Source organism: Poecilia mexicana, unplaced genomic scaffold, assembly GCF_051168715.1.
Source record: "Poecilia mexicana isolate PSO_F unplaced genomic scaffold, ASM5116871v1 scaffold_3, whole genome shotgun sequence".
Taxonomy (NCBI): Eukaryota; Metazoa; Chordata; class Actinopteri; order Cyprinodontiformes; family Poeciliidae; genus Poecilia; species Poecilia mexicana.
In genome coordinates, this window is record NW_028263372.1 from 26,379,260 (window position 1) to 26,402,039 (window position 22,780).

Below are 22,780 nucleotides of genomic sequence, written 5' to 3' on the forward strand. Positions count from 1 at the left end.
GAACAACAACCTCTTTTCCTGTATTTTTTATGCCATGTATTTGACATCATTTTAAATTTCTGACGCATCTACTAGGTCTAATTTCTAACGTCAGCTGATGTCAGGTGCTGTTTTCATCCCACAAACATCTTTAAAGTCAAAGTTTATGACATAAAAAAAAAACAATGAGCTGCACTGAAACAAACCCAAACACGGTTTACAAGTGATTATTTGCACTAAATCACAATATAACTATTTTAGAAACAGAGATCATGCAAAAGAGAAGCAACCCACAAACGCACACAGACTCTTGCTTTTCATGTGGACAGAGGGAGATGAATTCAAGCACATTCATGGACGCTCTGAGGCTCACGCACACTCACACACACACTCACAGTTATGATGTATCCAGAGGCTTATAAGCATCGACAAAGATGAGTGTGAATCAATGCTGCCGCCACCACTGTGCAAACAAATCTTTTACTGAAACCTCTGTCTCTAAAGCACATGTGCTGGGAATCCCACACACACACACACACACACACACATGCACATCTATCATCCTTGAGTCTGTGGAAATAGATTAGGAGTTGAACACCAAAGTAATGTAATCAACATACCAGTTAAATATGAAACAATCTAGCTGCAGGTTATTCAAATGGATTAAAGTGAATATTAGAAAACTGCCAGAGCTTCACAAGAAGAACCAATCATTTAAAAAGGTGATTTATTCTGTTAAATATTAAATTAATTATAACAGCAAAATACTAAATGTCAACTGCACACAGAAAATCATAAACAGAGCTACAACAGAAACCCCCCCCCCCCCCGTCTAATGTCAAAAATCTTCTGGGTCTTGAAGTAATCTGTTCTCATTGTTTCCATATCACTTACTTCTTATTCTCCTGTCTGACCCCCATCCACCCCTCCTAGACTATCGATTGCCTGTGAATCTGAGAGCATGTTGACAGTGACCCCTTTAGGCCACTTCCCTCTGAAAGTAGACAAACCCTCCTCGGATTAAGCACAAACCCATAATCGTAAAAAAAAACAAAACAAAAGGCGTCACATCAGTGCAATTTCTTTGAATTCCTCTGAATAACTTAACCATTTTCAAAACATTTCAGAAATTAAAAATGTAAAATCTCACCTGATCCCATCAGTTTGTCCCATAGCCAGTAATTGCTTGCATGAATTCAGTCGTGCACTGCGATGTCACTCACATCCCACTCTGCTCTTTTATCTGTGATTGTGTGCAGGAGTCTGTGTGGGTTGCCTGTTTTGACCCTGCGCTGCCAGCCTGTTGACATCTATGGAAGAATTATCCTTTGCAACTCTTACCGACATCAATCACAGCACTCAATAGGCCATGGCAAGTTCACTCAGAGCAATACAGGTGTGTGTGTGTGTGAGTGTGCATTTGGGTGTCTTTGCTGGTCAACACGATCTTTAACAAATTCATGAGGTGTCCACTTAGAAAGCTGACCCAGTGACACAAATGTGCCAGTCATAAACAGATCCAAGTTTTATTCATATTCAACCACAATAAGATAAAGTTATTACTTTGATGTTAAATATAAGTACTTTGTTATTATCCTGCCTGTGATAAAAGTGTGCCTATGGCATTTCACAATCACAATATCCTACTTTCCTTTATCAAGGGATGCAGAGAGGAACAGAAGAGACAGAGAGCTTCTGCTTGTACTTCTCTAGTCACCAACAGAGGGAGCTGTGGACTCTGGTCCATTTACACACAGCCAGCAAAGGAACCTTTGAATTAAGTCTGTATGAGTGATCATGAGTGTAAAATATAATTCAGTCATCCACTGATCTTTATATTAACAAAAAGTCTTAACGACAAATTGCAATTCTGACACACACACCCCCACACACACAATTAAAACACAGAAAAAGGAGACGCAGGAGAAACCGAGTTCAGTTTTTGGATTGCTGTTTGCAGCAAATGCATCAGAAACGGAGTGAGAACGATCGGGTTAAAGATGGGAGATAAAGGTGAGATGTAGATTTAACAGAAGAACTGACTGACAGCAGTGAGAACTTTCCGTTATCCAAATTTATGCTTACTTACTTTAACTTAATTTTGTCTTGGTGTCCTCTTGAATGCCAGCCTTTGTAAAAAAAAAAAAAAGTATTTTCATTGTCTTCTACAAACTTAAATAATATGAATGATTAACAATCATTGTTAAATTAATTAAAATCTGCACTACTGTTGAAAAACTAAGCAGTAAAAGTGATTTTTTTTTTGCAGTTTCAGAACAATTCAAATATTTTCATAAGAATCATACATTATTTGTCATACATTGAAACTAATTGCTTATAATGTCTTATCAGAGCACTTGACCTAAACGTAACAATCATAAGATATTAAAATAAACTTAGCTCCAAATACTCAGCTCAGACAAAAATCCATCAAGTAATCTGCCAAGTTGAAAGGTTTCATAATATATGGCTTTTTATCAAGGGGTTTGAAAAGCTACATTGGCTTATTCTTACATTTAGATGCCCTGAAATTATAAGCATGATCAGCTGGATCAGTAGCTCTGGATGTGTCTTTCTAGTAAGCAAATACAGCTCCATCAAACAAACAAGCCAAATGCCAAAATGTTCTTCACTTTAATTTCTTTGAGAATCTGCTAGAAAAATATGTCTGTGTGCACACATGAGATATGTGTGTGTGTGTGTGTGTGTGTGTGTGTGTGTGTGTGTGTGTGTGTGTGTGTGCGTGCGTGTGTGTGTGTGCGTGTGTGTGCGTGTGTGTGTGTGAGCATCAAGGCACTTCCAGGCAGGAAATAGATGCTGATCAAGGCCAAGGAGAGAGCCCCAGCTGCTTGGAAAAGCTGCTGGGTTTAGGGGGCTTTCTGGAACCTGTCACCAAAACTCTGTTTGGGTAACCTTTGCAGCAGCAGCATGGTATGAGGAGACACACACACATGAAACACACCGAAGCTTATGTAATCACACCACACACACACACACACACACACACACACACACACACACACACCCCTCATTCCAATGAGTATTGCTACAGCACAGTAACTATTTGGTTGCGCATGTACTGTTAGTTGGAAGATCTAACTTGCGCATAAAGTTGCCGCATGTCCACGCAGTGACCGATTTCATTGGAACCGAGCGCCATGTTGCCCGTCACAAAGGTCAGGCAGGTTTTGCAGCTGAGAGGAATGAGGTGTGAGCTTACGCGTACGCTCATCAGAGACACAGACAGTACAAGGAAAGCATTTATATTTAGATGAGAAAAAGTGGGTGAGAAAGGGTGTCATGGAGAAGGTGACTTTACTATTTATAAAAACAGAATATTAACCTCTGCAAAAAATTTATAACATCATAGTGGACTGCTCTGCATACTTTTAGAAAGTTTTAGCTCTTTTGATTTTAAAGTTTGAAGCAAATCTATTTGGTAAAAAAAAAAAAAAATGCACGAATATTTTTACCACTTAACACAATCAAATACTCAAATAGACACAAGTGCAGCAGGTCATATCTGCTTACCTTGCTGTCAGTGGTCAGACTGGAGGTTGGCTGGACTGCACCTCATCGCAGAGTGAAAGGTGTGACCTCATCAAGTGAGGACAGGCTACAGGAAAAGGCTTTTGGCTCAACTGAGGTTGTGACCTCATCATATGGGGACAGACAGGGCAGAGATGATAGATGTCAACATTGAAAATGTGTGTTAGTGTGTCTGTGCATGCACGTTGTTTCCATTGAAGCTATGTTAATGTTCCTGGCACAGGCCGTATACGATATGCTACTAAATGCAACACATGTTGTGAGGAAACAGACGTGTCGGTCCAAGTAAAACCTCAGACTCCCACCTTCAACTTGAAGGGAACTGCAGTGGTTAATCCTCCTTCTGAGAGAACCTCCCACATTCAAATGTCAAAAAAACTCAGTTAAAATAATATTTGCGGGGGGACAAGTGTTCAGCAGGTACAAAAAAAGGTTTAGTCTGCTAATAACAGAACACGAATAACACATTATCTCACCAATTTTTGTTTTACTTAAAACTTTCTCTAATTTGGACAGCTACCACTCTACTATCTAGTTCCCCTTCCTCCTCCTTCTCATCCTCTGGTATTCATATATTCTCTGGCATAAATTAGAACAGGGATGTAATTATACACAGAATGAGTTTTGCCTGGGCAAGAAAGAACTGAGTTTGTGTGTGCTTCTATTGTGTATCTCCCCAGCAGCCAGTGAGCCTGTTTAAAGCAGCGTTTTGTATTGAAATGGGCGACTTCGGAGAGGTGCGCTCCTTTAATTACGCCGCTCTCAAACAGAACATGAGTGGGATATTCCACTGGGATTACTTGACTCGCAATGCAGTCTCTCTGTTAACACAATACACACACAAAAACACGACACACATGTACCCCCAGACATAAATGAATACCTGCCAAAAAAAAAAAAAAAAGCCTGTCTCTCCAATAGTACAACACTCAATTTATTCAACTGAGGTGCAAGCCAAGTGAATAATTCCACTACTAATAAAGACGGTAAGAGGCGGCGTTTGCACAGACAAGAAGAAGTGGGAAAAAGGATAATAAAGCAGCATAGAGGGAGCAAAGTGTTTGGAGTGAAAGTAAGTCTACAGGAGAAAGTGATAAAGTTCAACAAGACACAGTTTTTACTCCAGTTATTTAATCAACCAGTTTGGAATAGCAATATTTGTTGGTAAGACAGTTTCCTTTCATCATTGTCATTGGAAACTCTCAAACCAGGTCTACGTCAAGGAAAGGAGTTCTAATCTGCTTAAAAGTGTAGTCAGATTCAATAAATTAGAAAATGCTTTCTGACGAGGCTCATTTGTCAGATTAAAAAGTACCTTTTGAAAATGTACAACCTTTAAGCCAGTATTAAACATACTTTTCATTAAGCCCACATATCTGTGTAAAAATGTTTTACATGGCTGATGTAATATTCTAATTTTAAATGTCACGTTTTCACTACCAAATACAAAAACAATCAACCATGCGACATTTGCAAAACGTCTTGATAATCTCCAACACTTGTGGAAAAACTTTATGCTGAATGAAAAATGAAACTGAAACTTTTTGAAATATGTGCATTTCATCACTCATAAAGCAAACCACCTAAATGTTGTAAAAAAAAAAAAACAACTGAAAAAAATCTGCAAGGGGCCAAATTATTTTTCACAGTTTTGTGCGAGTTGACCAATGTGTTCGGCAGCAGATATTTGATTTATGAAAGAATCCTTAAACTTCCTGAGGACGTCCAGGTATAATTCAGACATCTTGGTGCACTAGTACGCTACTATCCTAAGCAGACTCTACATTGAGGACTGTAAAGAAATTGCATTAAAACTATAGTGACAACTTTGAGAAAAAACACAAAGGTCAAAAGTTTGAATAATTTTTCCTTTGTTACTTCATATGACTTAAATCAAAACCTAATGATGTCATGGGTTTTTGCAGGGACAATAAAAAAGTATAAATCTTTTTAAATCTTAAAAAAAAAAAAAAGATTTACTTGGGTTAAGCTATTTGGTGAGATGGTGAAAATTTGTCGTGTTACATTGATGGCAATATTGCACCAACAAGAAAAAAGCAGTCCACTGTAAAAGATACACAAACCATAAACACACTCCACTTCATCTGCGTCTGTGTCTAATGACGTGTGTGAGTAATTACTTTAAGTCCAATGTGTGCGGCCGTTTAAGTGTCTCTGCTCATGTATGTTTTTATCTAGGCTTTCGGCTCTGTCTGTGTGAGCAATGAGTATGTTTAATGGTGTGTGTGAAAATAATCGCTTAATCGCAGCTTCCTCCATTTGAAAGGTGTGTGTAAGTGTTAATGTGTGATTCTTGGTGTCGTGGTCTCAATGCAAGAAAAAAGATGGAAGACACTATGATGGGCGAGGTGTCCTGAAAAAAGCAGAAGTGAAACAGTGAAATGAATGGTTTGAGGGCCTTAAAAAAGCTTTGAAATGGAGAAAAGGAAAACACAAGACGCAAAACACTGAACAGAAATTGAGGGAGAACCTCTGGAGAAAGACACACCCTTTCTCTTTATCTCTCTCTCTAATTCTCCACTATAACCCTTCCTTCCAATCTAGCTCTCCAAACCGTCGGCTTGTGAATTTATAGTTGGCCCAATGATTGCTTCTCAGGCCATGATGGCTGTAAATTGCTTTGCCATTTGGTAAATGCTGGCAGTTAGAAGGTATACAAGTAATTATTTCCGCTTGTGCTGATTGAGACATAATTTCAGACGAGGTCCTGGAAAAATGACAGCATTTTGAAACAACTCTGTTTTAATTTCCCAGCATTTCTAATTAGAATCTGTTTGAACATGGGGAGTTTTTTTTTATGTGGTTTCCTCCAATGGGGCCAGAAATAATTAAACTGTCAAGGGGAAATAAATACGTATAAACAAGGCATAATTTTTACAGAGCACAGCACCTTGTCAGGCCATGACTTTTTGTGAAGAAAACGAATGTGAGGAACAATACAGGGGCATAGAGGACATGTTGATGCCACACATAAACATGTAAATGCACAATGAAAAACATACCTAATCTATAGATCTGCAAATGTATAAACTAACCAAAACCCCCTGAAAATTCTCTATTTTGCTAATTAAGGTAATTTTTATACATAAAACCCATTCTATATAAAACCATTTCATCTTCAGAAGAAATGTGATCTAGAGGAAGAGCTCAACCTTCCAATAAGGAACAGTTTTTAACTCCAAGCCATAATTTACCATGAGATTACATAACTCTACAACATTACAGGAAACATAAATGCCAAAACAATCATTTACTAAACAGGTAATAAAACACAGATGCCGATTCTCTACCCCCAACCAATTCCTGAGCAAAACCTCAACAAGTAATTAGACATTGATTGATTTTATGTAAGAATATGAATTTCTGATGTTTACCAACTGACCGTTTAAATTATTCTAAAGATAAGGACTATTAGCCTATTTGGTTTTTTTATTCCTGCATTACAAAAAAGTTTGATTCTAATCATTTGTAACACAAATGTCACACTCTGATCAAACTTCAACCCCCCCAATTAGCATGACCTTAGTCATACTGGAAAAAAATAAGACTTATTTCCATCTCAACAACAAGATTTTGTTGAAATAGATGATTTTGCCCATGATCTGTTTTTTTTTTTTGGCAATAAGACGTCTTAGTTGTACTCTTTTTAATCACTTAACAACAACCTCTCTACATTTACATGCTGCAACAAATAATTATTATCAGCAAATATACAACAGATATTGTCTAAACACAAGATACTTAAATAACTAGCTAAGCAGTTTATTTACCACATGCATGCCGCATACCAGTGACATGCGGTGGGGTTTATAACTGGTGAGGCACAAACGCCACCATAGTCAGCTGTACAAATCTAAAATACAATATAGAAGCTATATTTTAATTTTGATCATAACTAATTAAAGCTTAGAACTACCAATGTAATAGCAAGAAAGATAAAAGCATATTTTGAGCACATGATTTTACCTTCATTTTATATAGCGTCAATGCAAATATCCTCCTCCATGAATGGTTCTGTCATTCTGCTGTAAAAATAAAATAAAAAGTTCGTGTCTCTCTTTCCTCTCATTTTCAAAAATTTGGCAGCCAAAGGCAGTGGCCTTGAATGGTTGTTTTCCCCCACGACTGTTTTCAGTCGTTTCAATAGAGCTTTGGAGCGTGACGTCACTGCTCTAGTCGGAGGGGTATCAGCGCCATCTTAGGGGTCCATAGACAACAGTCTCGCAGTATAAAAAAAAACAGTCTCGCAGATTTTTTCAATCCAAGTTACTTAAAATAATTTAGCTATGGTACGAACTTGCTACGTTATTGTCTGTAATGTCCGATCACACGACTGAAACGGTAAAAGGATATAAGACGGACTTTGGTTTCACTATTATCCTGCTTGGAAACAACGTGAGGAGGCTAAGCTATCGGTGCTAACGAAAAGAAGACGAATGTCCTGGTATCAGCGGTGACACGTCTTGATATCACGTTCTCCAAAATCCCCAGATACCTACAAGTTTCCTCCAGACATTTCCTTTCTGGTGAGTGTCTAAATTTGCTTTGTTGGTTTTGTGTCATAATGTTGTTCTATGATTTTGTCCGAGTGTTCTTACGTTCAGTTTCTGTTGTTTAGCTCGGGCTAATATTGTTTATGTAGCATAGTCCGAGTTTTGTCAGTGGACATCGAGGTTATTACATTATTGTGAAGTAAACTATTTTACTAGTGTTATCAAATGTACAGCTTTAATAGCGATGTGTTCTGATATGTCCTCTTAAAGGCAAACCGACGTATGAAATGGATGAGCTCAATCCTGACTGGGGTCCAGTGCTGAATGTGGGTCACTGAGGTAAACGCCACAACATCGGACCGACATGGGCGTCAATTAAAGAGGCGATACAGCAAAACCATCAACAGGTTACTGAGACTGATTTCATTATTTACCCCAGAAGAGATAAATAATGAAAACACAGTAGCAGAGGCAACAGAAGAGGAGCAAGTTGGAGAGGCTGAGGAGGAAGGAACCCCAGGAGAGGAGCTCAGCAAGACTGCAGACTCTGAAGAGGAACAGGAACCATTTGTGTTGAAATATGTGTACAGTTGGAAGTGGCTGTTCTCTCATTTAATAATTTAATGTATTAAACATTCATGAATCGTTTGATTCAAGCACTTCAAGTTGCATGTAAACGTGAAGAAAAGAATCACATTTTAAGTAACAATTTGATATTTAAATATTCAGGTAATAAACATACATGTAATGAGATTATATTTTTAAATAAATATTTTATGTGATTAAAGTAAACAATTATATAATCAGACATCTGTCAAGACACTGGGTTTTTGGGTTTGTTTTGCTTTTCATTTTATTAACTTTGTGTTTCAATTCACTTAAGTGGTTCATGGTATTTAGTGTAGTTAGAATAATATTATTGCTTTTCCTTGTTTGTCTGAGTCCATGTCAAGCCTTCTTTAATGACTATTCTATTTTATCCTTCTAGTTATTTCTTATTTCAGCCTCCCTGCAGGGTTTCTAGTAATGTTTATTTCTTAATTTGATCACCATAGGTTCAGTTATTGTTCCATGTCTGAGTCTGTATCTTTCTGTGTCATTCTAGTTGGGTTATTTCTTTGTTTAGGTCTTCTAGTTTCTCTTGCTCTGTGTTCCTTAGTTCTTATTGTTAGATCAGCCTTGTTTCTACATCCACATAAAGTAAGTCCACTGCCTGCTGCATTTGTGTCCACCGCCACATCATGACACAAACCAGATGAAAGAGCCCATCTTTAAACATTTAATGTGTAATTAAACAATAAAGGTGACAAATTTTATGAAATAGACCACACTTTAATAAATATTTGTTGTATTTAACATATTTCAGGTAAGTGAACATGTAATGACATAGATCCTGGCCTAGAATTTTATGCAATTGAACATTACGGGTAACAAGTGATGATCATCTGAGGTAATACATTTTATGAATTTTCTTTTTTTTTAAAAATATAATTCTGGTTAAAAAAGGGGTCAAAATGGAATAAAAATATGCCTAATCTATAGTTTAATAGAATAATTGTACACAGATTTTGAGTTAATAGGTTACATGACCTACAAGCTAAGAAAAATAAAACATTTTGACTGCAGAAATAGCTAAAAAATATATAAAAGGTGTTCAAATGTAATAAAGGTGAGTGTGCCTCATCTATACAATCTAGTAGAACAATTTCAAGCAGATTGAGTTAATGGGACACAATTTGGAAGCTACTGAAGAAAACATTTAATATTAAAATTATTGAATATGACTTAAAATTTTAATAGAAGATAGTGTGCCTCGTGTAATAGCATGAATGTCCACTTTTTGGTATCAGTTGGTCACAAGACAAAGCATTTATGCACAGGAGTGTTCGGAAATTGACAGCAGCAATGTGAAACTCCGAGCGCTTGTGGAGAGACTTAAGAACAGCTGGCCGAAATTAGCGTTCATAAATCGGATCAACCTTGAGCTGAACGTCTCTTACTCCGTGGAGCTCGGTTTATCCAGTATCCAACTTGAAAACAACTTTACTGCGGTTGGTAACACAATGAAAACACCGGTGTTCTGAATAGTTTGTTTTGGTCTGTGGACCCCAGACATGGCGCCGAGCGACGAAAACGTCATATCCTGTGACGTCAACTCCAAAGCTCTATGCTAGAAGAAGAGCACCTGGTGCTCGTTGTGTCTATGGGGCTCAGTACTGCCCCCTGTCAGTGAGGCATTTTCACTGCACATTTATGGCCGATCAGAAAGACTACTGTATTTTTCCAGGCTATAGACGGCACCTCACTATAAGCGGCACCCACAAAGTTATTTTATTTAATTTTTTATTTATAGCCGCACCAGGCTATAAGCCGCTGGTATCTCCGCTGCTCTCGGTTTTGCACAAATCTGCTATTAAGGGCGCAGCCCTGCGTCTCCAACCATGGATTCGTTCACGAGCTTACGTCCAGCGGCTATCAATCTGTACTGTCAGATCGATAGCCTTCAACTTAAAAGCGGCATCATATGAACTTCTTCGTGTTGTTTCCATCATGAGCAGGTATGAGTTTGAAGAAATTTCTCCATCATGCCTTCTGCTAGCATGTGTTTGTTCTAAATGAAAATTAGCACTTTCTTCTTTGATTTCCAATTTTCACTTCCAACGATTCACTTCCTGCTAAAGAGCCCCCTGGCGGTTGAAGAAAAATCCACAGAAAAGCCGCACAAATCGTATGCTTCAAAGACCCGGTTGTAAGCCGAAACGTTCATGACCAACCCATCACTACACTGCACTTACACTGCATCTGGAAAGTGTTAATTCTTCACTTTTTTACTCTTCCTAGCTGGCCAATTCCAGAGCTCCTCTGTGAAGAGAGGAGAAAGTTCCTCATGGACAACCATCTCTGCAGCAATCCACCAGTCAAGCCTTTGTGGTAGAGTGGTCTGACAAAAGCCACTACTTAATAAAAGCCTCATGGCAGCAGCCCATCTGGAGTTTGCCAAAAGGTACATGAAGGACTCTAAGGCCATGAAAAACAAAATTCTCTGGTCTAATGAGGCAAAGATTGAACTCTTTGGTCTGAGTGCCAGACATCATGGAAATCAGGCATGACTTTCCTCCGAACATGATGGAGGACGTTGTATTGACCAACAGGTCAATACAGTGAAGAAATGAGGTTTCAACATCATGAAGTGTCAACGAGTCAGGATAGACAGAAATATGAAGCAATGCACAGAGACATTGGAGATGAAAACCTGCTCCAGAGCTCTAAGGACCTCAGACTGAGACGACAGTTCGTTTTTCAGACAACAACATCCAAAGCACACAGCCAAGGAGTGGTTTCCGAATCACTCTATGAATGTTCTGGAGTGGCCAAATCAGTTCAGAGGTGAATACAACTGAACATCTCTGGAGAGTTCTGAAAATGGCTGTCCGTAGATGTGTCTCCCCTCACACCTGATGGAGCTTGCGAATAATCTAAAGATCTGGGTGCTAAGCTAATGCCCTCATATTCAAAAGACATGAGGCTATAATTGCAGCCAAAGGTGGATCAATACAGTAGTAAGGATAGGTTCTGAGAACTTTACGGATGGACTGTAACTGAATTACTCACCTGAAACAATGTTGTGTAAGCTAGTAGAGAAATCTGTCCAACCCCAAACTCTGCATCAACAATTTGGAGGAATCATCCTTGAAGAAAGGGGATTTTTCCCACAGCAAGAGTTGAGTTTTAGAAAATTTAATCTATTAACATTTTACTACTACAGCAGGGTTGGTACAAATATAAGCAGCAATACAATTCTGGGAGTCTGAAAATTGAGCTTGAAACACTGAATGACAAAGTGAGTGCACACTGATAGGCAGCACTAATAGAGATGCATTTGAACTAGAGTTACTCAATTACAACCTGACAACTCAAGGACCCCATCTCACCAACCCCATATGAACAGACGCTCACAGACACACATACATATGAAGCACGGTGTAATCCCACCAACATGAATCTTATAATACAGCAAATGTCAAAGACTTTACCAAAGCATAAACAAAAAGTGAAATACATAAATATTTTATTCGCTAAAGCATTTTACTAATGATTTACTTAACCTTTTTTTTTTTTTTTAGGTTTATGTAAAAATACATCCTCCACATCTTTGTAAGTTCTTACACGTTACACTCAAATACATGCATAGGGCCTGAATCAGAAAGGATCTGTTTCACGTGAAAGAAACTAAGGGCTTATTGATGTTTTATTTTGTGGACAAATAAACAAAGGTTATGTTTAATACTTCCATAAAATCTCTCATCTCTCAGTGTACCCTGAAAAAACTATATTTGTCCAGTATACTCAGTCACATAAACTTCAATAAAAAATAGACTTATACATTTTGTAATATTTAAACATTGCTTAGTTGTTGTTTTTTTAATAGTACATTTTAATTTTTTAAACAGAATTCCATGTCTGAATTATCAAGGCTAGTTTTCCCTGAAGCTTAACATTTATGAAATGAAACAAAAGAAACTTCTCTTTGAACTAAATTTGAACATCTATGTCCATTTGCTTAAACCAGATGGTGAACAGCTACAAGTTCTATGAGGAGGGCTTTGTGTGTGTAGACGTACACATGTACTAAGGTTAACGGTACACTTGGATACAAACAATTCTCATCTAATATTAATAGGATATGTTAAACAGTAACACTAAGTCAGCACGGACGAGGAAGGCGTCTCTGAGTGCCAAGCAGAGAGATGAATGTCATGCTGACTAAAGCTACACACAATAACATATGTGAATATGTTGCATGGCAACTTTTAAGAAAAACAATCTCAATTTATAAATAAAATAAATAAAAAAATATTTACAATAAGAATAACGATAATGTGCTACACAGTTTCATTTTGTACGTACAAAGCAGAAAAAAGTTATAAGTCATATTTAGTATCTATTTGAAAGATGCTAACTGAAGGTGCAACATAACCTGAAATAGAAAATCAAGGAAAGAAATTAGTGGATCACACTATTAGTCTCTAATTGGCCTCAATCTGAATTTGTATCCAGAGGAGTAGAAACGAAGTTTGCTCTTGCCTCTCTGTTCTTGACTGCATGGCTCTGTGTCTGTAATTGTCTGGATGTGTGAAACAGTCACCCGTTCTTTGAAACAAAAACAACCACTTAGGCATGAACAGCAGCGCTTGGGAGACATCAATATTTCAGTCAGGTGTGTCGAGACAGAGAAAGGGGGAGACAGAGTGAGGAACATGAAAGCAGCAACGAGGGGGGGACCCCTGCCATACTGAGGCATTCCCAAGACTGACGGAAAGACTGAGGCTCTGCATACGCGTGTGTGTGCGTGTGTGTATTATGTGATTTTCCCCCATCGTCACCCCGCTCCAACACTCGCTATTGTGTGTACCACCTCTGTCACCTTTCCTCTAATCAGGAGTTTAAATCAATGACGTTGTCCAAAACTATAATTGCCCGTCCTTAAACTGCTTCTCTCGCAATATGCTTTCACCAAGAAACGACTCGGCAGCAGAAATACGCCTTTGCGTGTGTTGTTGTGTGTGTATGTGCGAGCTGGATTAAGAGTATTTTCTCATTACAGCAGTGTCTGAATGTGTAGAAAGTGCTTCTCACATTGTTTTACAGCATCCTGAAACCTCAGAGCTCAGCACTAAGCAGCATAATACCCTGTTGTCCCACACTGATGCCTTCTTGTAGAACTGTTTCCACAAAATGGCTCATAAGCTGGACCCATTGCACTTTACTGATTAGGCCATTCAAGAACAAGTTAGCATACAAAAAAAATAAAAATAAAAAATCGGAAGACTAGCTCAAATAGTCATTTAGGATTCTCCACAGCAGTAGCTCCCAACCGCTAAAGATTTATGAGCCTAAAATCACAGATTTAACACAAACATTACTAATGGGCTAGTTAAATGAAGGCATGATGACAGGGTAAAGGTAAGCTTTGATAACATGCATGCCTGCAAAAATATATCAGTCATATTTTAAAATGAATTCAAATTCAAAAGATCGTTTTCTTTGTTCATTACACAAAATTTGGTCAATGGCTTTATAGCACTTTATCAAGTCTGAGAACTTCAAAGCACTCTACACAAAAATTCATCATTCCTCCCATTAATTTACATTAACTCAATTGAGTGAGCGAAGCCATCTTGAGTGACTTTTTGCCAAGCTGCTGTTCTTTACCTACCCATGAGATGCACCAACATTACAAAATGTCACAGCTACAGTATATTGTGGCTGTAAAGCCACAATGCACATCCCATCATGTGTGTGAGTAGAATGGTTTCTTGCCACACTGTGTTACCCTCTGCTTAAGTCCAATTAACTAGACAGGCATTTACTTGGCCTGACGATAGACTGACATCAGTTAAATACACACATTTCCAACAAATAATTGAAAGTGAAAAACATTCACACACCATTACACAGACAGACAGTTCAACAGATCACCTGGAAACAATGTGTCAAAGGTAGACATCTGCAATGATGTCTGAATCTTTCTGCCTGTTCATACACGGATGGACAGAATGGTAGAAAGAGCTGCAGAGGAGAAAGCAAAGAGGAAAGACAGAAACAAATTGAGATAGAAAGAGAGATTTCTGGTTAACAAGGTGTTGAGCACGACAAGCCCCGAGGAGTCTACGCTCTCTTAGCCTCAAAGATTAGACACCTTACCCTCCGTCATTCCCGCTCCCTCTCTTGTTGCGACACAAGGCGAACATGCCACTAACACAAGGGGCACACCCCGGGAATAAACTCTGCCTCTCCTTCTCCTGGATGATTCAGTCCTTGCTTTTTGCAGATTCTTACTCTCTTCCCGTTTGCTTGTTAGGTCTGACTAACTACCAGTACATATCAATCTGATGTAAACTCAGATTGAATTCTGAGATTAGACTTCAGGAGTAGCTTTACACAAGGAAAATATGCGACTGTTACCCAGAACTTTGATCCAGAACGATGCTGCTCACGTTCTCACTAAAACTAGGAAAACAGAGCACATTACCTCAGTTCTTACACTGGCTCATGAAACTCAGCAAGTAGACTTTAAAATGCTTTTGTTAGTTTATTAATCACTGAATGCACTGAATGACTTGGCACCAAAATATATTAAAGACCGGTTATCATTGTGCCAATTTCCCAGACCACTCAGATCTCCTGGCTCAAGTCTACTCTGTGTCCCCAGAACCAGAATCAAACACGGAGAGGCAGCATTCAGTATTTAGGCTCTTCTAATCTGGAACAAACTTCCAGAAAACACAAAAGGTGCCAATTTAATAGTAAGTGGGTGAGAGGCAGAGTACACCAGGGACAGGTCTGGGTGTAAGCCATACATCCTGTGTGAGTGTGTCTATTGCAGATGTTGGTAAGTGTGCAACATCAAAAAAAAATAAATAAAAATTTTGGACTTCTCCCAAAATTCCTCCACACAAACAGCTGCCTGTAAGTTCAATAAGCTCTGTCCTTCTTTCTTTGCTTCTCCCGCTCTCTAGTCTCCTTCATTCATCGTTCTTTCCTCATATCAGCCCTCACCGAGCTACAAACTTGTTTCACCCTCTCTTAGCTGTTTGACACCTCTCTCCCACCTGAGCATCTCTATGTGTCAAGACAAATTGGCTGAGACTCACATCTTTTTCCCTCTTCCGCAGTCTGCTCACCACTCAACCGAAGAGAGGTACAGAGCAAGCGAAAGAAAGAGCAGGTAACATAATGTGAAGAGTGGGGGCAGAATGAGCAAAATACACTGGAGTTATGGTGCAAATGTTACAAAGGAAGATGTCATAATTTACAAAGGACTAAAGTAAAAACACACTTGACCAAAATACATGTCTGCCACAGCAATAAAAAGTTCATACGAGGAGCTGCTTTTGGTGGCAAATACAGGAAATGGAGTTGATTAGGTTAAGCTATGCAACTGAAGCCAGTGTATAAAAAACACAATTTTATAAATGCAGATATGATTTTGATCATTCTAACTGACCTGAAACTGGTGAAGTTTAATCTGATTTATTTTCAAATTCTTAGCAGCTTTATGTTATGGTTATGATTTTTTATTTTTTTGTTCAACAAGGACTATGGAGTTAGTCAAGTTTAGGTAAAAAGGAATGGCACTAGGGCAACCCTAGAAGAAAACCTGCTCAACACTGCATAAGATCTGAGTTTGGGGTAATATTGACCCACCATCTGGAAAACAAACCTAAACATACAGCCATAGGAATAATGTAACGCTTTAGATCAAAGCACATTAATGTGCTAGAATGGCCTAGACCAATATTTAATTTGTAGTAGGACTTGAAAATGGAGGTTTTAAACCTTTCCCAGTCCAGTCTGACTGAGCTTGAGCTACTTTGTAAAGATGACGAACAAAAGAAATCTAAACTTAGATCATTTGTGCTCAGCACTGACAGTTACTTAATAAATGTAACATAATCTTATTAAAAATAACTATTCTGGTAATTATTACAACACACAACATACCTGTGTGCTTATAGATATGTTTATGTTACCTAAAATGTAATTATGATTGTCGTCTTGTTATCTAACAGTTCTGAAAAGCACATTTTTGAAAATACTCTGTAGCTCTCTTAAACATAAAACAGACGCTGAAAGTAACTACAGATGTTGTCAAACATTTTCACACACACAGGGTCTGATTCAGAAACATATGGGCATCACATAAGCAAATATGGTTTTCCTGTTGCAAACCTGTACTTTTTCTAGCATACTTTTAACGCATACAAACTCCTTCACACCTTCTCACACACACACACACACACACACGCAGACACGCACGCAGGCCTATAGCACTGCGACAAAGAGATCAGAGAGACGGGCAGAAAATAATAGAATCTTCATCCCAGTAATCCATATTCATTCTTCTCATCCCTCCTCGCCTCATTCCTCCTGCCCTGCACGCCACGCTTCCCTGTATCTGACATTCAAATGAGTTGTCTTTTCTCCCTTGTTAGACACACACGCACACACACAAACGTTCACTCTCTCTTTTCGTTTCTCCCCCTCTCCCATGCATGCACACAAACACAAGGATACTCATCCACTTTCTTAGATACTTTCTGCCCCGTTGCACCCGTGATGGCAAATTGAGCGCCTCCCATCTCTCTCCCTCTCTCGCTCGCTCCCTCTCTCTCTTGACTCCTCTCATCTTTCCTCCATCTTCTTCCTCCCCGACACCTCCAGACCGTTTTCCTCTCCCTGTGATTTTACTATAGGCAGGTACGGCTGGATCACAGGCCAAAGAAAGAGGGGGGAATGCCTTTATGTGGTGAATGGGTCAGAGTGTGACACTCACTGCGATACGTGACACCAAATAAGTGCAGTAACAATTGATCTATAAAGAATCTATCTATCCATCTATCTATCCATCTATCCACCTATCCATCTATCTATCTGTCTCATGGTCCTATTAGCGGGAAGATGGAAGTGTGATCATGGTTACCGTGTGCTAACAGGGAGCGTGCTGCCATGGATGACAAATATTACACACACAAACACACGCACACGCACACACACACACACACACACACACACACGCGCGCGCACGCGTGCAGCCATGCAGGGAGAAAACACTTGGTAGATTTCATCACTGCTTGTAATTATGATCCTGTCAGGTCCACAATGTGGCAATCCATAACGACACGCAAGCACAAATGCACTCACTCAAACATATGCTGGCCAACGAGCGCACACGCTGGACATATCATTTCACATGTTATATGCCACACAGAGAGAAAACATAGTTCTTATGAGGAACGGTCAAACGCAAGCAGGCACAAGATAAACAACAACAACAAAAGATAACGAAATGTGTGTGGAGCATTATGAAAGAGATAATCTGTCCTGTTTTCAGGGAGGAGAGGAGAAAGAGTCAAGGCAAGTGTGAAACTGTTCAAACTAGAATGAAACTGTGAAACAAATATATTTAAATGTGAGCACTATTCATTTTTCGTTATTTGTCCAACATCTTTACTGAGTGAATTAGATCTGGACACTTGGGCGTGTCTGGCTGAGTGTGTTGGTTGTTTTAGCATTTCCACGTGTGAGTGTGTTGACATCTCTGTCTCCACTGTTGACACCTCATGTGTCAAGGGAGCCTATTAGAGACCCTCACAGCCTAACCCCACACCTGACCCCCACCCTAATGTGTGTAGCATGTGTGTGTGAGTGAGTTTCTTCTTTCTCCATTAGGTTTCATATCAAGCATTTTGTTTCAGTTAGGGTCATTATTTAAGGCCATTGTGAAACACCTTAAAGTTCATTGTTGTTAGTGTATTAAATTGGTTTAACTCCAAAAGTATGGTTTTAGTAAGAAATGTCTTCACGTTTGCAGAAAAAGAGCTGAAAGAGAGGAATCTCCCTCTTTCTCAGTCCATTCAGTATTGTGAATGTATTTTTAACACAATCAGGTAACTATTACCTTCAATTATTAAGGAAATTCTGAATTTATTAGGGCTGGGACTGTATGTTTCAATGGACTTTAATTAACTTCTACATTTATATTGTGTTCCCAGTACGTCGGCAAATCAAGTGACATTCATAAGCAACAGCGAATGATGACAAAGCTGCTTCTCTTGGCCCACTGAGGGTTAATTTTAGCTCCAACAAACAATCTGATGGGACCGTGGAAAAGACTGGTGTCGTCAGCGTCCACAGTTCACATTTCTAAAGAAGTATTCTTTCAAAGAAGTTCATAAATTATCAGTATTGTAATGTTTCATGGGAACAAACCATCCTTTGTACTACAGCCGAAAAGTAGAAATACAGCAGTGAAAATGCTTTTATTTTGATGCACAGTAACTATCATTTAGAAGTGAGAGCACATGAAGAATTATTTATTTTGGGTTCCTCTAAAAATCATTTATAGATTGGTCTACATTTTTGGTGTCTTTTTAACTTGAACATTGGTATTATCTAAAGATGAATAACAAATATAACAAAGCGCTTGGTTATTAATTGTCCCTCTCACAATCTTGCCTTCACTTTGTTCACTAATTCCATCTCATCTTTTTCCTGTCCGTCGGCCTTCTGCCGTTTCTGTCGTCGACAGACTCGTCTTACTCCAGTTTGTTAGTTTACTCCGTGCTTCCTGTGCCAACTTTGATTTCCTGTCTGTGCCTCCTCTACTTCTCATCACTAATTCCTTCCAAACCTCTCTCTTCTGTCCCGCTGTCTCTCTCGTTTCCCTCTACCTCATCTTCACTCTCTCACTCACGAGTGCACACATCTCGCTCACTCTGTCTTGTCTCTTCAAACTCGCTGAAGCACAACTAAGCCGGGGGTTTGAGTCCCAATGAGAGCGGTTAGGGCAATCAGTGCTTTTCACACCCTCTGATGTTCTTAAAAGGTGGAGGGATCAGACGCCCCCGCTGTACTGTCGCACTTGACACACTGCATGCACGCACACACACACACACACACGCACACACACACACACACGCACACACACACAGCATGTCTTTATATCTTCACTGGGACTTTGTATTGACTTCTATTCATTTTTCATTCATTTCTGTAGCCTAACCCTACCACTTAGCCTAAACCTAACCATTGCATGCCCATTGTCACTAACTGGAGCTCTGTGCTTTCAGGACATGTGAAGCAGCACTGCTTTGGGCCCAAGAGGGTACAGTAGGTCCACACAATGTAATATTTGTTAGAAAACTAGGCCTTGCATGTACCAAATACAAGGCCAAACGCAAACACTCTTTTCATTACCTTGCAGAAGCTTTACTCCCCTATGAGGGTTTTGTCCTGTTATATACAAAACTCACTGGTGTTTGATGGAATAGAGCAACAAAAAGTACATAGTTGTGAAGTAGAAGTACGGTAAGGCGTACGGTCAATATTTTTGGCAAATATCTGAAACGTGTACTGTGGATATGTATTCAGCTCCTTTGAATTTGCCGAAGAAAAGACAGGAAACTAAGTATTTACATAAGATTTAGGTGACACTGCCAACACCATGCTTCACTAAAACCTTTTAAAGATCAGACTCACAGTGCTTAAGAGTTGAAGACTACGTTAGTAATTGCTGCCTTGTCGACAGACGCTCCACCTGTGGATCTCTGCAGCTCTTTCTGAGTCACCATGAGCCTCTTGTCTGCTCCACTGTCTAATGTTCACCTCACCAGGTCCGTCTTGGCAGGTTTGCGGTTGTGCCCTGCTCTTTACATTTCCACATGAGAGATCGAATAATACTAGTTGAGATGTCCGAACTTTGGAGTGCTGTTTGGTGTATCCCCGTCTTAGCTGCGGTGTTTCGTGGTCTTTGTAGTGCCGTTGGTGCACTGATGCTTCCCATAAAGCTCTGAGGCATCCTCAGCTGTGTTTGTGCTGAGATTATATTACGTAATAGATGGACGCTGTTTACTAATTAGGTGACTTCTGAAGGAATTTTTGTTGCATTGGATTAGGGGATCATGATAAAAGAGGGTAAATAAGTATGCACATCACACTGATTTTCTTTTCTTCTTCAAATAATATGTTGAAAATCACATATACTTTTAGTTCCACCTCATAGTTATGCACCACTTTACTTTGGTCTGTTATATAAAACTCCAGTGAAACATCAAAGTTTCACATGCCAAAATGTGAAAAGTTCAAGGGAATACTTTTCCAAGGTACTTCATACCTACGGCGATGTGTAATGAAGTCAAAGCTATCAAACTCAAATTCAACATCCAGTGAGTTCCCATTAGTTGGGTGAGAAAGACAATGCTCAAACTTGTCTATTTACAATGTTGTTTTAAAATCTAGTCTGATCATCATAAACTAAGAATAAACTCTGCTTGGCACTTTTTTCCATCTCCAAAGTTATTTTGCAGTCCAATTATATTCATGAAAAATAATAGATGATAAATCAATGACACTTCTTCCTTTGCCACCAAAATAACTGATCACTCAAATTACTTTTTCTTTATTTATTGGAACAAATTATGGATTTTTAAGTTACCTAAATCTTAGGTAAATCCTTACTTTCCTGTCTTACAAACAGAATAACGTGCATGCATGTGGGATAAAGTCAAGGTTTCGAGCCAAAACGATTAGAAATAGTCCTTGCTGTTGTGCCCGCTAGTTCAGTGGGATCAGGTGTTCATGATGGTGTGATATAGATTGCAGTAAGGAAACTGAATGTACAGATCCACGCTCCACATAATGCGGCAAAGAGCAGTGACGCTATCAGTTTACACCGTAACGGACAACACAGTCACTTTGCACCAAAGTGAAAGATACCCACACTCTCACACACACACACAATGCACAAACACAAGATTCAGGAGGATTAATTCACTGCATCATGTCATCAATCCTACCCTGCCCCCTGCGGTTACAAAGGAAGTTAAAAGTTTGTAAAAAAAAAAAAAAAAAAAAAAAGGAAAATCAAAGCTCAGCCGCTCTGATTCTCTGCTCACCTCCTTAGCTAATTTCCTTCTCTCATTTCTTTTTTATTGTTACTTAGTTTTCTCATCGTTTTACTCTTCTCTGTTTTTCTATTCTGTTGTTCATCAGTCTATCTTCTCCCGCAGCCTCAGCCAGCATACCTTGATAAACGGAGGCTCTTAGTCACATTGGGGTCAACCAGTATAAACACACACACACGCACACACACACACACACACACACACACACACACACCTGCATACTCGTGGAAAGGGTCATCCTGGCAGGGTTACTCTGCACAAAGTCAGCTTCCCATAATGTGGTTGCTGTCGCCTGCCTCACACCCTCATGATCCAATTAGGAGCCGCAACTCCTCCAATCAGCTGCTGTGGCGACCAACAGGGTAGATGAGCAGGCAGAGGCAGGCGGAGAGCGCCAATCTCCTAAGTGCTTTTAGAGGATTAGAAGAAGGTGGGTGGAACGTCGGGAGGGAGGGGAACGCACCGCTTCTCCCTCAAATCTTGGTATTCCTGTATAGTTGCTGAGAGCCAAGCACCAAAATGTCTCCTAGTTTTTATGCCACTCTGCCAAAACAGCAACTTAATTGGTAATATTTTCATGCAGAAGAAAGATGTTAGTCTAGACAACAAGAAAGAGAGCTATGAGAGAGAAATATAGCTGAGGTGATTCTGAAATGACAGTTGAAGGAACGGATGGAGAAGTTGTAGCAGAGCGAGGAAGCAGAAGCAGCTTTTGGTGTAAAATAATGTATCAGAGTATAAGTATGACATTTTGGATCTCTGTGATAAAATAAACGTTCTCTTTATTTAAGAACATTTAAAGCAGTGATTCTAGAGAGTTGTATCGTTCAGAATGATTTATTTTGAGATACTGAAACAATACAATACTGCTTTTCATTCAACATGGCTTGTCAGTAGGGAGCAGCACATTTCACACTTTGACTACTTTCCACGATAGAGCAACAATCTTCTGATTAAGGGTTTGATTCTTCACTGGAAACATCTGACCAGAGATGTTGCGCAAGATTAAGTACCACTGATATCAGTCCAAGTCTGTCATGACTGAGTTTCTGCCTGTGCAAAGTACAAAATGGCTGTGACTGAATTGTGGTTACAAAAGTCAGCGTATCAGTGTTACACCAAGCTTATGCCTCCCACAGTGCCTGCTGTCCGCTCAACCTCAAGCCTGTGTGACGTAAATATCATCATTTGTTTTTGCCTTTTAGGTGTCTCCATGGACTAGATTTGATCTACATTTAATAACAGAGCAAAAATGTATATAATAAGCTGGAG

General features: G+C 39.2%; 1 protein-coding gene and 1 long non-coding RNA gene across 4 annotated transcripts in view; one reads left to right on the plus strand and one right to left on the minus strand.

Annotated features, from left to right (window-relative positions):
• esrrga (estrogen-related receptor gamma a) overlaps positions 1-22,780 on the minus strand; it is a 133,472-nt gene that overhangs the window by 73,598 nt on the left and 37,094 nt on the right. The window lies entirely within an intron of this gene.
• LOC148160258 (uncharacterized) lies at positions 7,692-8,850 on the plus strand. The gene is made up of 2 exons (XR_015762541.1): positions 7,692-8,075; positions 8,313-8,850. It is a non-coding gene; the product is annotated as an uncharacterized LOC148160258 (long non-coding RNA).